Genomic DNA, 19,343 nt, shown 5'->3' with positions numbered 1-19,343 from the left:
ATCTTCGGTATAGATCTGGCCGCGGGTGACAATGGCGGCCACAGCTATTGGCCCGTTTCACAAGCACGGTCCATATCAATACCCCTTTGTTGCACATGACCGAGTCTCGGATAAAATCCGCTTTCTCTCTCTTTCTCTCTCTCTCTCTCTCTCCCTCTCTCTTTTCTATCTTCTACTTTTCTCGTGGACGGCAGAAAGCCGAGAAATAATGCGCAAACTTTTACAGCGGATGAAATCCTTTGGAAAAATATTTCTTACGCTTCTATGGAACACTTGGAGCGTGCCGATGCGTTTTTGTTCCGAACGCTATACTTTCGACCAGTGTAGCGCGCAGCCCCTGCTACCTTCGACAAGTATGTATGAAACAAAGGGAATTTTCGAGGAGGTTTCGTGGTTTTAAGTTGTTCAATATACTGTTTAGTGTATTCTTTGGTGTAAGATTTTGTTCTACAGAGTATCGCAGTAATGATGATACAATGGACAAGAGGACGACCCTACGCGAGGAAGCAAGTGAAAAGTGCAGTATAAACAGTTTTTCTTATGGCGCTATATTGCTGAGAAAATCGAGTTTAAACAAATTTGTTTAGTATGTGGTGTAAATATAAAATGTGCAAATAGGTATTAGGAAATTTATATTTTCTTTTTACGAACATATTTATATTTGTAGAAAGAAATTTCATATGTTTTTGCGTTGAATGATTCGTAGTTTAAATAATTCCGTATGTCCAAATATAAAAGTCGTTGACCATTTAGTTCAAATAGATATTTTCTTTTCATAAACGATGTTATAGTTCTAAATGCAAATTTCGCATATTTCTATTTTGAATGATCGCTAGTAGTTTAAGTAGTGTCGTGTATTCGAATATAAAAGTCGCTGATTAATTTCAATTATTAATCGTATACTGTGTACAACATTTCTTAGGTGAAAATTTATGATCTTTTTCTTGATGAATAAATGTATATTTCATACGCATATTATTGAACAATTTCGTAAATTTACACATAAAACTCATTAGGCTAAATATTGACTGTTACATGCAATATTTATCAGTACTTTATCTTCTATTTGTAATTAGAGATAATGGTTACTGACATTTGCAAAAATATTTCTTAGAAACGCAAAATATAAATATCGTATGATTAATGTACCGCGCACTTTCTTTACGTAACCGAGTTGTATAAATTCCACCTTTATTTCGTTCCGTGATTTAAGCATGAAATCGCGTGAATTCGTACGGCAGTTGTTTTCAAGGTAATCCGGCTAGTCGTGCGCGCGCGCGCGTTTAATCGAGCTTCGAGGAATAAAAAACAGAGGAAAATTTCCCAGTAGAATGTACTTTTATTAAAAACTTCCTCTGAAACGTGTTCTTATGCATTTAATATTTAACAGCAAATCGCCGAGCCGTGGATGACCGGTTCACGAGTCTGGTTTCCTGTTAAAAACTTTCTCATTGCTTTCAGGCAACGTAATCATAATGTACATTCATCGAAAGAACGATAGAACAGCTATCTGGCAGTAATTAAACACAATCATTTATGCTTGTGTAATTTCAATTCCTCTGCACAGTTTTTAAAGAGATAAAAGAAAATGCTGAATAATTTTATTAGTTCCATTAATGTATTCGTCATATTTATTCTGCACGGCGAATTATTTAGTTCATTGTGTATTGAGTTATTTCACTTTTGCTTTCAATGCCTCGGTTAAAATCTCACTTTATGACGATGTTGTATTATAGATTAACAATTATAGTTCGTAGTTAGCAATTTTATTGCAAATTGCACTGAGTGAACAAACTTACAGCTAACTATATATTGAAGCTACGTACACGTGACATACTGTTAGCGAAAAAACAAACAATAGCGATCGTTCCTATAAGTTTTGATATTGAGTTTATGCAATTGCTAACGTCATTGCTAACATGGATAATATCAATCAACTGTTACATTTTATACGGAACCAGAGATGTTCTTATATTTATAAACCGGAGTGTACATAACGCTAGTAGCAACGTATTAAGCCTACAAGCTGTACGAATTTGAGCAGGAATCCACGCGTCGTAATATAAAGTGTATAAATGTTCCTTAATTTTTCCGCAACCACCGGGGCTGTAGCTTTTTCACGGTCCGCTAGATGAAGCTGTTAGGAGCACGTCTGTGTGCACCCCGCCAGACTTATACAGTCGATGACAAAACTAAATGGCAGGTAGTGGAAATTGGTACCAATGAAGTTTCATTAAATATATACGTAAATTTGACACAAAAATGTAAATATTAATTTCGTATAATACATACAATACATAAAATAAATAAAATTTAAGTACATGACACTTATGCTAGTTTCTTTTAAACTATTCATCGTCAATGATAGTTATATTCTTCTACTACCTGTACACTTATTTTTATCCTCAACTGTATATTCCTGTCCATAAATCATGGGACACTTGTCTTTAAGCAAAACGATTGTTAAAACTTAAGTACGCTTGACATTATGCAATTTCAACATTTAACGTAAATGCTAATTTTATTTCATAACAGTTACTTTATAATATAAAACCGTATTTTAATTCGATAGAACACGGTAAAGCTTCACAACTCCAAAATTTTACACGAACTTCTTGGGTGACAAATAATTTATACATTTGACGTTCATATGATAAGTGTCCACTGACTCCACTACGATTTTTAATTCGTACAGTAGCAGCTCACGTTTGAATGAGTGAGTTAAACAAGCAACAGTTCGTGTAATCGGCTACTGACTAAAGTCTGCTTCAAATATATGGAGCTTGCATAAACAGTAAGTTCTACTGTAACTTACGAATGAACAAAGTGAATCTAGAAAGTCGTACCTACATTCTAACAATTATTTAGTTACAATTGTTTCTAACAATTATTATACTCGAAATAAATCGGTGTACGGTGATTTATGGACAAGAGTGTACATGTGTTTGGCAAAACGTCGCACCCACACGCGAGCGCATTATAATAACCGTGTAGCCACAAAGGCGACAACTTACTCACAGATTAGAAGAAGAAAAGTAGTACTTGAGCGGACTCTTGAGGCGTGCCGGTCTTTACGGTGGCGTGTTTAAGTCGGCCGCACATATTTAAAGAGCGGCCGGTAAACTTCGCGAAAAGGAGAGCCGTGTGAAAGCACGCGAGGCTCTTTTTTTCCTCACTCGTGCTCTCCCCTTTCCCTGGCCACGCCAATTCACGTCCAATTAAACGTAAAAACTATCCGACAGCGTTGAATGCTTCCTAAAAAAGGAACGATCACGCTCCGGATTAAGCCTTCGTCACGAGTGTCGTAAGTATTTTTTGCAAAGACGATTCCCTGATTGCTCAATGAGTCGAGTGTTCCATGCGCTTTATATGGTCGATGTTTGGAATGAAATTTTGGTTTGTTATTGATGACTTGGAATACCTCGATTGTACGTATTTTGTATGTTGATTAAATTACTATTATGTGCATGGTGGATGTTTACGTAAATGGATATTTTTATGTTTATTATTAAAGAATTAAAATTAAGTAGGGATCTCTTCCGTTTAATATTACAGTCCTCTTGCACAATTTAACTGTGCGATATTAGTAACGAGATTTTATAGATCAAAAGTTATAAATTACCAATAATTTCTTCTCTTCTCTTCTCTTGTCTTTTATAATCGGTAGAAGATGACAACAAAAGGAGCGAAATTTTACAAGTACCAAATATAAATCTGTCAGCTACAATTAACTATGTCTTGTCAATTCGCTAGCATCTTCGTCACTTTTATCCTTAAAAACAAGTCACTATGTTACTATCTTGAAACCTGGAACCACGTGCAGAAGTTAGGACCAGTAAATCCTATAACCAGAAAGCCTCGCGTTTCTTCCAATCATCATTTACACTCATCTACTAAAAATGTCACCAAAAATTCACCAAATGGCGTTGGACAAAGAATAATAACATAAGAGAGGAAACTTGTTGACAATATGCTGCGTTTTACAACAAAAACACCGCCCCAGAATTTTCAATTTTTCAACATACGAAATACAAAACATGTGGCCAACGGAAGAAATGCAATTTAAGTAGAATTTTGCCTACTAAATATCGCAATGAGTGTTATACTTTAGATATTTTATATATTTTTATTTTTTGTACACATTTTGCATCTATATATCGCGAGTGTTTAAATTTTCTAAATTTTCAATGAAATATCGCGAGCCAATATACAAATAAATAACCTGATACACATGTGAAAAAGAAAGACACAAAAAAGAAATAGAATTTCACAGCAAAGTCAGTCGTGACCGACAAGAACTTGACGATTGAAAAACGAGGTCAGAAAGATATCCAGCAAAATAATCCATCGCGATACAAATTCCCGTTAGCAGATAACGGAGCATACTCTTGACCCGATCAGTGTCGTCTCAACGAATGGGAAACTGGTTATTTAATCATCGTTCTCTAGTCGTAATCTCTCAGAGTGATTGTAGCTTTTGTACGGTTTACACCGCTCGTGAACGCTATACTACGTGTTGTTACGCTTTGTTTTATTTCAATTCACAATGCTGAAAAGTTATGGAGGTGTGATCCTATAGTCTCGCGGGTGTCATAGCGAAGCGTTGTTGTGTTTGTCATCGACGTGTTAGGGAGAAAAACGCTTCCTGGTAATAAATCGTCGAATAATTGTTCAGCAACGCGGTTTTGTACACCAACTGGATTTCATCAATAGCGGTGGTCTAGTCGTCGGTCTGGTTTTTCACGCTATAAGCTATTTCATAAGGTACAGATCTTGAATCTTAAATTTTTCATTTAAAAGGTATGATTTTCCATTGAGTTGATTGGAAAATTCGTGTCGTTTAGTTTATTCGGCATAAATTGATATATTTTCCAAAAATATAATTTCAGGCGAAGGGAAAAATTACGTTCTTTAAAGAAAAAGCTCTGATTCTACGGAAATAGGCTGTTTTTCATTTCTTCTTAAATTTCGCTACGAATTTTCCGAACGATCTAATGTTCGTTGCTTGGTTTTTTAAAGATGGAGAAACATTGAGTATTATTAGATTATAGATTTTTATGCGCCTATGAAAAATTTAAAAATAATAGATGCATAGAATGTACACAATATATAGAAATAGATACAATTTCCGAAGTAATTGTATTGTATCTTTCACTAACACATACATGCATTTCGGAGAATGTAAAAATGAACGTCTCACGTTAATCTGTCGGAAATAATCCATCATTATAGACAGTTAGGTAACTAACAATGGTTAAATAAGAATAATTATGAATGCTTACGATCACTGATGTTTCTCATAGATATGTTCCCATTCTATGTAACGTTCTGTTAATGTTGCAGTACAGGCTGTTTCAGAAGAGGTGAACATAAAATTTGAAGCCGAGTTCAGTATACAGAAATTGGACAGACACGTTTCGAGGTAAGTTTGTGATCTGTGAAAACACTTTGAAACTTTCACTTTTATTTTTACCTTTGGAATTTGGTTAATCACGAATCGAAAATAAATGAAATTAATTTTTGCACTAGAAGTGGTCGTCCATTTGTATATTAAAAAGAATCAAGCACTGTTCATTTCATACTAAAAGAAGATTCCTGATTGAGATGTTAAAGCAACGTTTAAACTCCTCCTTATTATACAAGGTTTTCCATAAATAAAAACACTAAGGAAATAATATTGTAGCGTTTTCATCCTATTTTTTTTTCTTCTTTCATGTTAATTTACTTCCACTTCAAGATCCGAGAAGATACCACAAGAAAGATGTTGCGATTCTCTCTTTTTTCCCTTGCTATCTTCCTGCTCGTTGCACTGATGCATCTCTCTCAGGGAGAGACGACAACAGAGCTGCCCTTCCTCTTGCAGAGAATCAAGAAAAACACCGAAATGCAAATGAAAAACCAGATCGATACAAGGAATTCGGACTCCGAAACCATGTTTGATGCACCCACAGGCGCGACTACAGAGATCAGGACTACAACTATAGACCCAGGACAGTTAAATGTTCTGCAAAGCATCATTGAAGTACCCATGAGATGTCCATCCGGTTCTGATTTCATACGTGGAAGCTGTCGCACAAGAATTAACTGAAATGAAATATGTGAAATCGAGATTTGGAAACGTCCTATATATCATACAATATATAGGGTCGAGATTTTGGAGCGCCCTATACATCGTGTTAATATAATTGTACGAATATTCTACTAATTCTGTTCTTTTGTCTCAATTAAAATAAAATGTGTGAGATCGATGAAAGTCGATATACATACTTCCATCTTCATTTTGAAACAACTTGTACGTACAAATGATCGAGCACAGCATCACGTTCGATTATCTCAAGGGAGATTGAAGAGGAGATCGGATACTAAATGCGACATAATTATCGAACACTTGTCTCGCGCGAGTTTTATGAAACTTAACAAGAATGTGCGACGAATGAAACGCGAAGGGACAAGACGGAAATATCGGATGGTAGATTCCACGAAAGTAAGTTTACGAGAACCGATGAATCTTGCGTGAAATGAAATGTGAAAAACTTATCGAATAAAGGTTCCGTGTAATTTTACGAGGACCAAGGAATCTTCCGCCAAATGAAATGTGAAATGATCTCTGAATGAAACCGTTCTACTCGAATAAGGCTTGATCTACGGAACTTCAAACGATCCGGACCGAACGTTTGCGATCGAATAAAATTCAAGACGAAAAGTTGACTTGATCACGATCTTTTCTATCATTGAATTTCGAATTTGATTTATAAAATCACATTCGTTATGCGACTGATTTTTATAAAACACACTAAACTTAATAATTCCCGAAATTCATTATTCAATAAATTATCAAGCACGGAAGCTCAATTACACTAAAATACCTGTAAACACGTGTAGATCCATAATTTCATAATTCTGTGTCTAAGGATATACCACTTAATCAATCCATTACCGGTTGCACTCAGGTAAACAAATTCAATTTCATAGGGTCTCATGTTAGTCACCAAGCGTGGAGCGTGATATCTGATCGCGATAAGGATCAAGGTTTCTTGGCAAACGCTTTCAAAGCACGAAAGAAACTGGCCGAAATTCCCGCGTTTCACTAACAGCGCCCCACGCGCGACACTTATCGTAATTACTCATTAACTGCTCCCGTTCCCAGTTGATTATCAATTACGATCGTTGTAGGCTGATTCATGCTTGTTTCGCGTGACACACGTACTAAAACCAGTTACAAGCTGTGAATTAAAACTCTCTGCGTAAATGTCCGCTAACGAGTATAGATACACAGCGTACTCGAACACAGACAGTTATATACAGTGGTTGTAGAAAACATTTGAAATATTTTGAAATTTTCCTGGTTTCTACGCAAAGTTTTGGGAAAAAGTTCTATGTATGTGAAGAGAAAGGCAAACTTTAGCCCGCGGTCTGTTACGAGAACGGGTTTAGTAGCGCGAAAATTTTCAGGAGTAGAAGGATATAGCGTCGATCAATTAACAACACAAGGGGTGCGTCATTGTAATGATTTTATTACCGCTGCACCAGTGTATATTTCCCGCAGACCATAAAAATATTTAAACAATATTTAAATTATCTATTAAATTAATAAATCACAATATTCAACGGGACCATACTTCAAGATTACTTTTTCACTGAACATATGAATGTTTTTTGATTTCTCTATTATTCATGAAAGGTGAGCACAAGTGCTGGGATACTTTTGTGAATCACTGTATACGTGAACACATTTACAATATGCTAGTGTACAGTAAGTTAAATGGTAAATGAGAAGAAAGCCGAATTTGCATGATCGCTAATTGTGAATGTGGAAGCTTTGGCGACGAGTTCACCGTGCCCCTTCAACCTTTCTCTTACCGCTTGTGTTCGCGTATTCCAGTCAGCCAGATTTTGTACTCATTGTCAGAAGTAAAGACCCCTCGACACTTGTTGCTCGCCATCGACATTTGTCTGCGCGCCCCACCGTTATATACGCGTGTGCATTTCGCTTTCGTGGTTGCATTCTTTGTCAAGTTACACGTGTAGACACGAACTACGTTCGTACACATGCACACATAGAAGGGGAGATGTATACATCGTTACAACGACTTCATAATGCCTGCGACCGGTATTGCGTTTCCCCTTACTTTCTCCGTGCTCACAACGAATGCAAGGTTATGTATCCATTGCTGTCGGCCATATTGTATACGGGGTGTCTAATTGAAACGCCGATGATCCCTCGTGTAAAAAAGAAAGAGATGCACGTGAAATGGGTTTTGTTCTCCTCTGCGTTTTGTTTTTGGAAAAATACGGCCGAGCGTTTCTTGTTGATTTTTATTCCGTTATAATGGAATTCTTCTTTTTTTCTGTTTGACAATAATGGTTCAGAGTTGGGAATTTCTGTAGGGCTTTGATTGACCGTAAATCGGAGGTAAATTAGGTTTGGTTTGAATTAAAAAGAAAATAAAAAAATCGGGAGGAATCCACACGCGACATTTTATGTATATTTTAAATCGGCCTGATTCAATATGCGACATTTTATACATATCTTACATTGATCTGAGCGGGATGGCGCTTGGATTCAAAGTTAACCTAATTTAGGATAGGTCTGGTAGGAGAGTTAAGTATAGATTAACGTGAATTAGCTTTGGATTAGACATACATGAATTACAACCAGCTTAGCGCGAAACCAATGAATTGAGTTCGTATTATTCGTAATCGAAGTTCTTACTAAATTAACCTATTGCAATTTAAAAATATAATTTCTACGAAATGTATTCCAATTTAAAAATATAATTTGCATTAAATATATATTTGTATCACAGAATCTCGATTAATAAGCTTTATCAAAATCGAAACACGCGTGCAGCGATAGTCGATATTTTTTACCGGATTACAATCAGGAAATTAATTCGTATTTATTTTAAAATAAATGAATTGAATAAAAAATGTTATTTTTGATTTATTGCATTCGATTCCAATGTTTCAGAAAGATAACGTTCCGCGCGCGAAGGTATATTTAACGAGGCGGCAAACGCACCAGAGATGTACAATATTTGATTCTGTATAAACGCGTTATTTTCCAATCTAGCAACACGCGATATTTAACTCTTAACTAATCATTCACCCATTGGGGATTATAACAATTTAGGGTTACATTACTTAATTTTGGTTCAAGTTGTTTGATTATATTGGTACAATGTAAAACCAATATGGCAATGTATGTGGAAGTAACAAGATATTTACTGTAAGATTGGAATTTTTTAGAATCTTAAATATTTGGAGATTGGTATTTTTACAATATCAAATATTTAAATAACAAATTTTTTTTATTTTCTTGCGGGTGTCAATCTTTTTGTTGGCTGATAACTTTTAAAAATAAATTTTACTCGCCGATGTTCGCACTAACTTCACACGTACTTGAACCCATCGCTAGTTTTCATTAAAACCTTTCATAAATTCCGATCAGACCATTCGGGCAATTCCTGTAAAATTCCCGTGATAAATGTAATTCCATACATACAATTTAAACGGAGCGTCGAATGAATTTCAATCGAATTCACTTAAACGTATACAACGTCTGGCCGAAATTTTCTTTCGGCCACCCATAATTTTTCGAGGTTATTCGAATAATGTTTGAAATCGCGAATACGAGACACCGACCAGGCAGGGAAAATAGAGAAAGGACGAAAAAAAAAAAAAAAAATAAAACCAACCCTACGGTCGATGATTTCGCCATGTACACGGCGGGTCACGGTTTGAAACCGAGCCAAAAAATTTGCTCTGGCCAGCGTGGAAAAACACATAAAAATTCCGACAACGACGTAACTTCATTTGCATCACTAATGCATCGCCGTTGTCGAAACAAATTTCCTCGTTTTTCCCGTCTCTTTGTTCTGTCTTCTCCTCTCACATATATACAGTCACCGACCAGAAATAAAAAAAAAGAGGAAAAAAAAAACAAGGAAATATATTTAAAAAGCCACGCACAATTAGATTCAACGGATCTGAATAGCCGTTTTTGTACTTCGTTTGAAAATATACATATATATAAGGTTTTGCAAAAAGTTATTGCGTTTTTAAGTTATGTGTGATCAATTTATGATACACAATAATTTCCATTGCATTCAACGAGATTTTCTTGACATTTATTTATCTAATTCTGTGAAGTTCCATCATATTACTTGATCGATTGACTTTGTACGTTTATTTGATTTCTTATTTTATACTATTTTATTTATTATTATTTATATTGTTCTACCTTTTATTTTATGGTTCAGTTAGTTATAGTTTTTCATTCATGGATGCATTTTGAATGGGCTATTAACAGTGCAAGAGAGAAAAAAATGTTACATGGATTTTATGTAATTTGCAATATTTCAAATAACTTAACTTTCGTATGTATTGATTTATTACCCTTTTAATTGACTTTTATGGTTCTATATTAAACTGCAGATTGAGAAAAATATTTTTTGTTCTGAATAGAGCGATGCAGTGTATAACATGTAATAAACAGCATTGCACAATTCACAAGAAGATGAATTTGTTTTTCTTGGAAACATCTAGTGGTGCATTACATAGTAACCTTCACATCTATGTCTTATGCTAATTTGTTAAAATTACCTACTACTTCATCATGCCTTGTCAGGTATAATTACTTTTATGGAAATCGTTTTTAATTGATAAGCATAGATTTTTTAGGAACACCCGCTTTCCTTTCCAACATTTATTTATTATTTCTTTCATACAAGAACACGTGATAAAACGTTACGAAGTCAAAATAAAACGAATTTTCATTCGTACGCATGCCATATTTAATATATTTATTCTGCGTATAAAAATATATTGAAAACGTAAATTAACATTTTTTCGCCCCAAGTCACGTTATGGAAAAAATCGGATTTGAAAAGTTGAGTAAGCCTGCAATTCTTGACTAAACCTATTCAAACTCTATTTTCTCGAAAACAAGGGCTTCAAAGAAAAAAAATTGTGTGCTACATTTTCAATTTATTTTTGCATGTAGAGTAACTCGTTATCAATTGTGGGGTAGTTTCCAAGTTTACGTATACTCGAAGGATATTATCAAACTTGTAATTGCTACGTGATTCTTATTTAATATTAATAATCTGTAATCTATGATTTTCCAAATTTAATAACAATTAAATTATATAAAAAAAGCTCTAATATAAATATAATATAATAGATGTATAATATATTTAATATATATGTGTAGTTCTATGTGTAATATACACATATATAATATATATGTGTACTTCTATCTTAAGAAGCTTTGTCCAAAATTATACGAACATCTTAATATATAAAACCTATTTCGTTTGGAAACGTCTCAACATGATGACCCTGATTCGCTGCTAAAAAAGGATTTCTATTTCGAGAAACTGTGACGGGTTCCCAAAGACATCCTTCTAATTACACGATGTCGTTGTTGTCGATATGTGGTGATATATTGTCCGTAAGATATACGGAGAAGGAGAAAATGTAGGTCCATTTCGTGGCTGCGAGCTACAGAAACAGATGACAGGATATTGCCTTCACGACCGATAATCCATTGTCGTTACTTCGTTACGGCGCGCATTATTGTCGTACGAGGTAAGAATCACCCTTGGTACTTTTACATTTTTACGAGTCGACCCCTTTTTATCGGATCTTCTATGATTTTTTATTCGTTCGTGAGAAGACAAATTTACCTGCTGCCTCAGCAAAATTTTCTACCTTACTCGCGCCTTTATTCTCACTTCTTTCTATATATATATATATATATATATATATATACTTTCATCATTATTATTATAATATCATGAAAAATAGATTTTCATTCTTCAATGATAAATTGATTCAGTATTATCATTAATTTTGTTGCTTAAATATTCCAATCTGTTTTTATTGGCATTAGGGATCAACATTGTTTTAAGGTTAAATTTTATTTGCAATTCCTCTTCAGTCAAATTTCATTATCGAATCTTATTTTCGAACACAGAAACCATAAAAGAAAATTATATTATTTTTTTGGTGCAACTATGCAATTTTTAAAAAATGAAGTCAGATAGGTAAGAAAATAACGTGTATTTATTTAAATCTTCTTATAAGTCAGAGTTAAAAGAAGAAAAATGTTGGAGTTCTATATTCATGCAGAATGATACGAAATATAAATGATGACTTCTCCGTCATATTTGTCTTTAGACTACTACAGCCGTAACTTTTTCCTGCTTCGTTAAACGAACATATGAAACTCAAAACATACCGTCTCTTTCGTTAATATTTCTCTTTTCGATATTAAAAACCAGCGAAACATTTTCATCGTGATCAATCAATTTTCCCAAATACATCCAATTCCATCGAACGATCCGCCCTTTCCACACGCCAGTTTAAATATTTCCTCTTTTCACTGTATCCTTGTGGACGATTCTCCCCTCTACAAAACACCATCGATTTTGAAAGTTGATTCAGTTTCCGCTTATACACACATGCCGCTGTATATACAACATACCTACAGGGCGTTTCAAAGTGGTTCGGTACATATTTGGATATATCTTCTTTGTGTAAAGTGTTGTTTTAACTCGACGACACAAAGGGACTGTCATAATATCAACACTAGAATTGCTGACTAACGAAAGCATAAAATTTCCATCGAGGAAATCAAAATCAAATGGATGGACAAATATACGAAACGAAAAATATTGTTTTTTCGTCTATAAAAAAATCTAGCTCTAAAAGCTTTCATATTAAAAGCTCAAGTCAAACTTTGTCCAATTGCGTGAAACATGGTGTAGAAAGTTAACAATTATGCCATCGTTACACTGAAAAATCTTACGTAACATTCTCGTCAACATTAACGATCTGCTTCAAGCTTCCGTAACCTCTACATTAAAAGTCTAAACCAAAATCTGTTTAAATATATGAAATATCCTGTAGAAAACTACCTTAATTAACTTACTTGAGGGTTTTAGATTAAAAAACCTTATATAATATTCTCTTTATTTCAAGTTCTTGCAACTAAAAAGTGAGCGACCTAGCATAACCTAACTAACCTAGCATAACCTAACTAACCTAGCATAACCTAACTAACCTATCACGACCTAACTAACCTACCATAACCTAACTAACCTGAATAACCAAAATGACGTACAATACCAAAACATTACAATACTATGATTGTCATTTTGATCAAAAAATGCTTTTGTTTCGCAAACGTGTCATAAAACCGTGCAACTTGGGTAAACGAGAGTCGCGACTCGAACCGATCTCCATCGCCATGCATTCGAATGTCTATGCACCCGGCTGCAACTGATTGCTCGCTCGTTCCATCGCGGTCCTTCCTACCTGCTCCTACTACCGAAACGTTATAGGGGCGCTGGATATTGAATTCGCTGCGAAACTTATGTTTGTTTTATTCATGCCAGAGCACCAGGGCCCGGTCGAAGCCGACGGGACACCAATGATTATGGGTTATCGATGCTGTTCGACGTCGCGACCGCTTATGGCTATGCAAAAACGCCGTGATATTGGCCCAGAGGAAAAATCCGGTGTTTGACGAGACGTAGGTGGGAGGGACGAATTCGTTTTCGTGTCACGCCGTCTATCCCATCCTTTTCAGCCCCCTCTCAACTGTGCCCGATGTATTTAGTCGGTTGGTCGAACCGAATAGAGTAATTTTTTGTTCTTCCGTTTTTTTCTTTCCCTGCTTACTTTTCTATTACCCCCTCTGTACTTTTTCGATGACGTTGACGTACTATGTACAGGATGCTTCAATTTAGCATGTCGCTATTGAAGATAAGATAAATGGTAAAAAAAAAGAGAACTAAGACAGGTTTCTATTATAGTTACGTTCTTACAGGATTTTTGTACCTTTCGGTCGACGTTGACGCGGTGTATACAGGGTGTTTCAGTTAAACTTAACCACCAACCTATTTCTACCACTACAAGGAGCAACAAAATGGCTAAAAGGAATTTATACTTCTTTCTTACTTTCCCTGTATCTTTAACGTTGGTGTTGTATATATAGGGTGTTACAGTTGGATTTATCATCTTCCTATTGAATATAGGGAAAAGCGGCTGGTATAAGTTCGTATCTAAGTTACTGTTTACTTTATTCTATTATATATCGAGACATCAATAAATCCAAGATTGCACGAAAAATACCCTACATACTAATAAGAACACCATGTAAATACATGCGTTACTGTACATCATTGTACAGACTTTATCTTTGAATAGAAATGGTCTTTTTACAATCTGTGAAAGAACAAAGATTTTTATAGTCGGCGATACGTTTCTTAACGTATATTTTAGTAGTTATTGGAGCCGATAAAGACTTGGAATTTATTAGTCAGGTGTTTTCAAAGAGCCTTTCAGAGTAAGATATAAGATGAACGTGTTTAATTATACGAGAGAGGGAGAAAGAGAGAGAGAAAGAGAGAGAGAGTAAACATCGATTTCTAATAAAGTCAGAAGACACAAGTCGTGCATTTTAGTCGGCACCTTCTCCGTCACGATCGGATATTAGTAATTGGAATTACGAGCTTCCGTCGTAAACCACCGCTACCTCCAAACAATCGACTTCCATGTATAGCAACGTAAACTGCATACTGATTTAAGATGCTAAGACCTTAGAATTCTAGCAAAGTTCGACACGCCAGATGAGAAACATTCGATCGAACACAAAACGAATAAACAAATCAATCCATTGCTCTATCCTTGATCCAACTGTATAAATATTATTCCTAACAATATTAACCTTCTAAAGCGCAATATGGCTTGAAAATTGCAGCAAGAAGCATTAATGAATCGATAGCCATAGGTTTTACATGAATCATTTTTCATTGTTATTATGATTGTATTGCTATGATTGCTGTTATGAGTAGTAAGAAAGAAAAATCAAGTACATCACAAAATTATATAGAATTCGTTCCAAACTCAAAGAATAGACGTGGCCCTGACGTCACAGAATCACGTAAAATCTAATTTAACTAAAAGACGCGAATTTCTACTACGAAATCTACTTGGTTTATTAAAGTTATCGAAGCAATAAAATTTATTCCTTTACGTATAAATATTAATCGCGATGAATATTTATGAAATAAGATAAATTAAAAAATCTGGATCCGTAAGAAATGATCAAATATGTAAATTAATTTAGGATCTTGAGATTCATCCACTTCTAAAAACTACAACTATTTTCTTCCTCATGTGGTAGTTTTAATTACTTGACGTCATTTCTCGTGATTTAATTTATTTCATGTGAGATTCACAGACAAAATCTGAATTTTGTTTGAAAAGGCACCGAGTTAATGTACACATAATGTCATATTATCAACCTTTTCACACTCGATATGGTATATACAACTTTATCCTTCGACTAATTATTAATCAACTAAGTGAAAACGCTGGGAAAAATCTGTCTCTATCATCTAGTAATAACTGATAAAATAAAACGTTCGTCACGGTTCAAAGAAGATTTAGTTTTGAAGGAGTTCAATAATTCTCAACAATTCATAACTGTTCACATCTTAACGTTTCAACAAAACCTATAAAAGCTATAAAAAATCAAGTACTAGTTTCCAAATTCAACATATAGTTCACAATTAAAAATAAACATCCAGTTACAGAAAATTGATCTTGCTAGCAAACACATAAAATTAATAGATACACGCTGATAGCCAAAATTTTAGGTTGATTTAATATGTTATAAGACACAGTGCGTATAATATAAAATCCACTAGATAAAGAAAAACTCGATTTTTCTCAAATAAGTATAAGGTAATCCTAATAATTGTGGCTAGTAGCGTAGAAGAGCAAAATAGAATAAATTTTCTTAATAGAGAATCTTAGTGAGCGAAGCGATATTTCAAGGACACGATCAACTTAGAATTCTCCATACCTCTGGTTCCACACGTTGCACGCGGAATTGGAGGAAAACGACGAGGCCTGGAAAGCGGCGTTTCGGGCAATGCCGCTTTGAAAATCGATAAGCGACTCCGCGTAGTCGACCAGTCAGGAGCTTTTCGGTGTATCCGCGTCGGAGATCCTGCCCTGGTCACGTGGCGCTGCTTACGTCCACGGAAACACCAGCCATCAGCTTAAAACTGCACACAATGTCTTCTTATAGACGGAGCTCTGCAAAAGATCACGGACATAAATTGGTCGACCAGGGTCGAGTTAAACTTACATAGATTAGGTCACATATGTGTTTTATTTTCTCTTCGTCACATACAGTAGCAGCTACCAAAGATATTTATACATATCCCTATTTTCCAGTGAACCGTTCTTTCTATCCCACCATTTCGGTTTCATGGTACTAAAAATTTCGTTACTCGTGTGAAAGTACTACCAAATGATATTAAATTTAGGCTTTTCAGACTTCGACAAATTTATTGATGTAGAGTCGCGAAAACTTTGCCAAGTTCACATTCGGAAATATTTTATGAAGATTCTTCGAGAGTACGGTAGACATACGATGGTTACAAGAATTACGTCTCTTTTCACAGAAAGCATTAGCAAAAATGTGTTTCTATTAGCAATAATTGATAGAATAAAAATTTCCCAGCGCATCAGGCTTCTTAAATTTTTCTATTCATACGAAATCTATACGAAGCAAGCGCTAGACTCGACATAAAATTCATGATTAAGAAGAAAAATCCAACGTAGCAAGCATATCATAAACGATTTCATTTTCCAATGAAGCGTATTCTTATAGATTCGCACGTTTCATTTTTATAATATCGAATTTTTGTAGCCATATGAAAGTACTACTAAATGATACGAAATACAGTTAGACCTTATTAGTTTGTATATAAATGATATAACAAATACAACGCTGTTCGAGTACCTTGTGTAGTTACTGTGCATCCCCTTCGTTACTATGCATACTTTGATTAATACTACTGAAAATTTCAAAACTCGGCCGATATAATCATAACACAGTTGAGTCTCGTTATAAAATTTTTAATAAAATTTCCAAATATTTCGTATAACGAGTTCTCTACAACTATTCAAATACTTTCACTGACAAGAGTATCAAGTACGATCATGGGCATTGGTGATGTAAGTGTGACAGTATCTATCAAGCGTGTTTTCTTCTGTGACTTGGTTACGCGGCGCATTGCAGTGATAGATCGGATTAAAACGTCCGATTAAAGGGGCCGTAAGTAATTGCATCCAGCAGATGACGAGGGATGATTGATCGAATTAATCAAGCTGGCTACTCGAACATCGCTAAAAAGCAACAGCCAAGTTCACGATAAATGGAACATGGCCAATTCGAACGCGAACGAAACAACCGAATCGGCTGCCTAACTTATTCAACTTCAAAGTGAAAGCAATCAGTTCTACTATTTGCCTGGTTAAATTCGACAGCGTCGCTACTAGCCATTCTAAATTTATCGACTGCCATTGCGAGGGGGTAGACAGAGACTCTGGGAAGGGTTCTAAAAATCGTAAATAGGTCACCGGTGTCAAACAATCTAATCCTACTATTTACCTAACCAATTTTACCGATTTCGTTTTAGCTGCATCACATATACTAAAATAGAGTCGAAGGGTGATAATATGGGAAACATCGGATCCAATGATTCTAATTAAATCGAAGATACAATACAATTTATTTAGTGTATATCTGAACTTTATTATCTAAATTTACTGTCTAAATGAATTTCAAGGCAACTTTTAAACTTGTTAATTCTGTGTAGCAGAATAGAAAGTTGTTAGTTAAATAGCATAGAAATCTGTCTAAATGAATTTTAAGGCAACTTTTAAGCTTGTTAATTCTGTGTAGAAGAATAGAAAGTTGTTAGTCAAATAGCATAAAAATCTCAAAAATGTTATCGGTGATAATAAATTCTTTTGTATATCTGACGTATTGTCACTTGTCATTGTATTTGACTCGATGTATTGACCTGATAGTGTCAAGTTTGATAATAGAATAAATAAAGTTCTACAAGTGAATTTTGCATATGACAAACCAGTCTAAGGGCTGTTTATACAACACAAGCCTGTAACCTACAACTAATTATTATATATATCAATTCACTAATGTTAATAATAAGTAAATTACTATGCACGAGAACCAAGGTAATTATAATTAAATCTCCAATTGTATGTACATGTAATCAGTATGCAATGAAGTTTAAGTTAATTTGTGGGAAAATCTGCTGATTTTCAGTAATGTAGTGAAAAATTGGCAACCAAATTCCGAAACCTCTGATAACGTTCAAAAGCTTATGTTATTATATTAATGATTATAATTAAATTTCCAAATGGATGTATCGGAGGAACTCGAAATGAGATTCATAGTAACAATTCGTAGAAGAATGTTGCCAATTCTAATTAGGTGGGCGAAAAATCGCTTCGCAAATCTCATAAAACCTGCGATAATATTAGAAACCCTGAGACAGATGATCATAATGAAATTCAAGATCCAATAAAACCCACTGAATTAATTTAAAGAGTAGATTTAAAGTAATTCCTGAAAAAAACCAAGCAATTACAAGGGTAAAAGTGGCTAACCATGAAACCCACAATAATACTCAAATCCCTGTACCACATTATGATAATTAACTCCAACATTCAATTAAACAACCAAATGTTAACAATCCATTAAACCAATCCAGGATCCAATCTTCACGACGATCCCTTAAAACGAAACCACAAATTCCTACTAGAAGGGTAAAAAATTACCAGATTCTATAAAAACTCCGATAGTGCTCTAAAGCCTACGGCAAGCTGGCTCGATTAAACCGAAAACTCGATCAATCCAAACCAAGATTCAGCTTGCACAATAATTAAAAAAAAACTCAACGATTACAACGAAGAAGACCGCTAACCATAAAACTCGCAACACCAAGCGTCTTAAACCAAGAGAGCATAATTAACTGCAATATCCAATCAAACGCTTCGAAAGCAATTTGAAAGCCTTCAGAATAATTCCTGAAAAACCAATTCCAATTCCAAGGGTGAAAAATCGCGAGTAGGTCGCGGGCAAAGGGCGCACAGGTGCTCCGGTATCCCGAAGGAGGCTCCATCCTCGTCCTGGTCCGGCAAGTGCGCAGACGTCCTCGCATGTCGACGAGGATGCCCGAGAGAGACAGAGAGAGAGAGACAGAGAGAGACGGACAGAGAAACAGAGAAAGGGAGAGAGAGAGAGGGAGAGAGAAAGAGTGGAAGAGCGGTGGAGGCGCGAAACGCTCGTTCCCCCATGTCCGGAAGCATCGATGTGGCCTGAACCGAGGAGGGCCAGCCAGAGTAAGACAGAACGAGCTGGAAACTAGCCTCGTTCCCTATACATCTCCGCTGAACTACTATCAAGAGAAACAGAGATACCCGTACTATTTTCTCGCGCATGCGTG

The 19,343-nt window shown here is 35.2% G+C and overlaps 1 protein-coding gene and 1 long non-coding RNA gene across 2 annotated transcripts in view; one reads left to right on the top strand and one right to left on the bottom strand.

Moving 5' to 3' along the window:
* LOC117216808 (peptide-N(4)-(N-acetyl-beta-glucosaminyl)asparagine amidase) overlaps positions 1–19,343 on the bottom strand; it is a 53,424-nt gene that overhangs the window by 16,963 nt on the left and 17,118 nt on the right. The window contains exon 2 of the mRNA XM_033463855.1: positions 15,881–16,116. The gene's annotated coding sequence lies outside the window, so the exon portion shown is untranslated. The remainder of the gene's footprint in view (positions 1–15,880; positions 16,117–19,343) is intronic.
* Positions 4,442–5,985, top strand: LOC117216810. Its single transcript, XR_004489438.1, has 3 exons — positions 4,442–4,764; positions 5,344–5,422; positions 5,738–5,985. It is a non-coding gene; the product is annotated as an uncharacterized LOC117216810 (long non-coding RNA).

The sequence above is a fragment of the Bombus bifarius genome, unplaced genomic scaffold (assembly GCF_011952205.1).
Source record: "Bombus bifarius isolate JDL3187 unplaced genomic scaffold, Bbif_JDL3187 scf7180000007973, whole genome shotgun sequence".
Lineage (NCBI taxonomy): Eukaryota > Metazoa > Arthropoda > Insecta > Hymenoptera > Apidae > Bombus > Bombus bifarius.
Note: the sequence above shows the minus strand (reverse complement) of the source record. Positions and strands in the feature narration are given on the sequence as shown.